Below are 4,637 nucleotides of genomic sequence, written 5' to 3'. Positions count from 1 at the left end.
CAAGAGTACTTTTGGAGGTAGCAAGCATAAGGAAGCAATGCAACATGCCACGACATCTATATAGCGATTTTAGGACATACTGTACTCGTGTCGGTCTCAATTGTGCTTATCATTTTGAATGGGAAAAAATAACTTTGTAGGGAGAGAGCAGAAATAAAGATGAAGCAATTCTAGAATGAACGAACATCCCTGCGAAAAATAATGAAGTGTTATTAAAGTCGGAAAGAAGGAATGTCTATTCTGCAACTTGATAGTACAGGACTGTTGTTTCAAATCTTTCCACAGATCTTTCTTTTCACATTGCCAGTAATGAGTGCAGAAATACTGATCCTGTACATATTTTATCTAATTAAATATATGGAGCACTAAAGTAAGAATGAGACAGGCGGGAACAGTTTATGCTAATATCAATAAAGCAGAGGTAGATGATGGAAAGATATTATATGCTTGTGCATTAATAGAATTGAATCCTTTCAACAGCTAGTACTTCTTTGGTAGTGCATAGGCGCGTGGATTGGTGAGGATGAGTTCACATATTATGTGGCAGTACAAACGATATGGACGCATCTCGAAGCTCGTAAGGGGTGCGGATTCAAGGCAGCATCAAGGAGTTGGCTCTCACCAAAACAGAGAAAAGGGTGCACGGAAGGCTCGACACTCGCTGCGCATTCGTTTTTACACTTGAAATGCAACCATTAAAGTAATGACCATGTGTCAGAATAAGCGTCGGTATCAAAACCAGAATCCTTTATGCAATTCAGATGATGTAGCAAATTAAAACCTTGCAATGTAACAGTTCTACACGGCCAATTCTGCATGGCTAAGAATATCGCTGAAAGATATATATATATGTATGTTGAAGTGCGATTTTTTTTTTTCATGCGTGGATCTACTAAGAAAAAAAAAAAAAAAAGACTGCATGCTCGTCTCCACTTAAATACACCACACAGACGCTACATTTGACAACAAAGCTTGCGCCCTCCTATTACCGTACCTTCTCCGTACGCTACGGCATACGCGTGTAATAGCTCACTCAAACAAGCCAGACACATTCAATAACGAATGTGGCCTTCACGCAATGGGCCAAAAACTAATGCGCTTCTCACACTACTGAGCACGATATCACATGAAGCGAGGGAGTTCTAAATAGGTTGACGAGAAATGGGTAGAACGCAATTAACTTACCGCTTTATGCGCTTAGCTGAAGTGACGCAACTCACCCGACGTTTTTACGATGCTCCGTTGTGAGTTATTACATGTTCTTGTTATACATGTAATCAAATTTGTAGCGAATAAGTGGTTTTCTTAACAGCTGGTGCGACAGCGCTTTTTTTTTGACGGCGTCCAAAACCACTACACACGATACTAAAAGGTGCGCCTAAGAGGCAAAACCAGGAAACTAATTTAGCTGTATTTTTATGCGTCAAATTTTAATTTTAAACAGCTTTCTGCAAATTATATGGACATAGATGACATTTATGAGTAGTTAATTTGAGTTCATAAAGTTTTGTTCGTTTTTATTGTCGCCATCGACATCATTGAGATTAAAAAACAGAGTTTCACACTATAAAACCATATTGAGAAACTCTATGGATTAAAAGAGCGCGGATACGGGTGGTAACGGTGGCGCGGAAAATCAGACGCATCTATCCGGGCGCTTATATGCTTGTGTATCGTGTCGCACGAAATCCAGCTGTGCGCGGCTTTTCTTGGCACTCGTTGAGTGGCGTTCCTAATGGAAGCCCTGGCCATGGAATCTTTACCAGTTTTTTCACGTTATACTCGTCAAGGCACATGACGAGCCTTTTTGGACTCGAAACTCGCTAGAGAGGAGCATTTATTGGGCCAAGTACTGTGAGAAGGTAGCACTTTTCCCCGCAGGGGCGTCTGCGCAAGCAGGCGTTTGGTGAGTTGCGCCACCACGTACCCGAGCACAAGAGGGTTGGACCCTCCCGCGCTTAACCGTGCGTGGCTTAGCCGTGTCCGGGGAAAAGGGAATCCTGGAGGTTGAGCCGAAGCCTGGTGTTTGGACCTTTATGGCCCCCCGGCGGAGGCAACACACCTCTTTGGCCTCGGCTTCACGTAGACGGCACCCCCGGACTGACCCACCCGGGGGAAATCGGTGGTCGCCTTTTCCTGTCCCTCTCCTGAATCTTTTGCTTTCCTATCAACTTACCTTTCTGTCCTGTCATCTCCTTTCTTCCCAATTTTTCTGTTTCTTCCAGGCGGCTTGGGTTAACCCGGTGCGATATATCCAACCTTGAGTATGACGCATTGGGTTAAAGCAGCGATGCACGGCTGGCGTGTGCAAGTCATTGCTTTGTCAACCTTGTAGCGTCCCCTTGTTGGGCTCCATGGTGGGTGGCTGCCATTGCTGCCAAAGGAACTACATCCAGCATGCACAGAGCATCATTCCCGCTGTTAACCGATCGTACCGCTGCAAAGCGTGTACGCACCGAAGTCACCTTGAACTTCTTCACTCCGCGCAAAGAATCCTTTCCACGATATCACATTATCCACAGTGACAAACCCGAAAAGCCAGTGGGAGTTATATCACCTTTCTTGTATCTAAATCCCTGACGGACATCATTGGACCAGGCTATAAAGCTAGCAAGATGGCAAGCGGTGACCTCCTCCTTGAGGTGCATGACAAGCTGCAGCACGAAAAACTGGCAAATCTGACATTTGCAGACATCCCAATAACCGTGACCCCACATCGTTCCCTCAACACAGTCCGAGGCGTGATCTCAGATTCCGACCTGTTTGAACTTACTGAAGCAGAACTGTTAGAAGGCTGGCAAGACCAAAATGTAATTGAAATAAAGAGGATAGGAATCAGGTGAGGGCAATAACGAAATTCCAACAAAACATCTGATCATTACTTTTGCCTCTAGTGTGCTACCAGAAACCCTCGAGACAGGCTATACCAAAATCCGTGTAAGACCTTACATTCCTAACCCTCGTCGATGTTTTAAGTGTCAGAAGTACGGCCACGGCTCGCAAAGCTGCCGAGGTCATCTCACTTGTGCAAAATGTGGTGACAAAGACCACTCTTCCGAAAACTGTTCAGGACTACCCCACTGTGTGAACTGTGAAGGTGACCACCCCGCATATTCCCGATCCTGTGAAACCTGGAAAAAAGAAAAAGAAATAATTACATTGAAAATCAAAGAAAACATATCGGTTCCAAGAAGCACGAAAGCGTGTTTCTGTTTTTCATACCGCAAGGTATGTTGAGGCGGTGCGCAAGGGGGCAGCATCGCAGCAGACTCCGGCATCGGCCCGGTCCACAAACAGTGTGGCTCCGGCTGTGCCACCAGCCCCCTTGGCGAAAGCAGCTGACGCTGCTTCGCCGTCCGCTAAAGGGGGCCCGTCAACCTCCGGGTTGGGAGCCCCAAAGGTCTCGTCTGACGTGTCGAGGCCTTCACGTCCAACACAGCGCTCTCAAGGGCGCGTGTCCAGCGCCTCACAAGAGGCGATGGACATAACACCTACTCAGATGGCGCAGCCAGTGCCTAAGGAGCGGCGGGATTCTCTCGACCGCTCCAAAAAGGACAAAACTCACGTCACGGCGCCTGGAAAAGGCCCCGTGAGCTAATCTCAGTCTCCTAAACACACAGCACAAACACTTTTGTCATCATGGAGACACAAATATTACAGTGGAATGCTAGAGGACTTCTTCATAACCTCGACGACATTACAGAACTCCTACACAAACATAACCCAAAGTTGCTGTGTGTTCAGGAGACACATCTGAAACCCATACACACAAACATTCTTCGTCAGTATACCGTCTATCGTAAAGACCGAGACGACGCTGTAGCGTCGTCCGGTGGTGTAGCAATAGTTGCGGAGAAGTCGGTGGCTTGTCGACAGGTGGCCCTTCAGACAGCCCTTGAGGCAGTGTCAGTTCGGGCCATTCTATTTAACAGACTGGTAACTGTGTGTTCCATTTATATACCCCCCAATCACCATCTCGAAAAAACAGACTTTTATACCCTCATTGACCAGCTTCCAGAGCCTTACATTCTCGTGGGAGATTTTAACGCTCACAACACGATATGGGGAAGCTCCTGTTGTGACACGAGGGGACGACTGATTGAAAATTTTCTATTGACCTCTGATGCATTCCTGTTTAATAAGAAGGAGCCCACCTATTACAACTTCCAACATAACTCCTACTCATCGATAGATCTAGCAATTGGGTCTGCGTCTCTTCTGCCTGACTTGGAATGGAATGTCATTAAAAATCTGTTTGGAAGCGATCACTTCCCGGTAACTTTAAATTTAGTAGCACAGCATGACAACCCTCCTCATATTCCGCGATGGAAATTAGCATCTGCTGACTGGGAGCATTTTAAAGAAGCAAGTCATTTACCACAAGATTTTATTAGCGAATTTAGCATAGACGCCGCAGTAGGATATTTTACCGCTTTTATACTCAACACAGCAGAAAAATGCATCCCACAGACAAATGGTAACTCATGCAAAAGACGAGTCCCTTGGTGGAATGATGACTGTAGACAGGCACGCAAGAAACAAAATAAAGCATGGGGCATTCTCCGTCGATATCCTAATTCAGAAAACCTTATTGCATTCAGACAAATTAAATCACAGGGAAGGAGGACGCGAAGGCA

This window comes from Dermacentor silvarum, chromosome 1 (genome assembly GCF_013339745.2).
Source record: "Dermacentor silvarum isolate Dsil-2018 chromosome 1, BIME_Dsil_1.4, whole genome shotgun sequence".
Lineage (NCBI taxonomy): Eukaryota > Metazoa > Arthropoda > Arachnida > Ixodida > Ixodidae > Dermacentor > Dermacentor silvarum.
The sequence above is the reverse complement of the archived record's forward strand: the minus strand, read 5'-3'. Positions refer to the sequence as shown.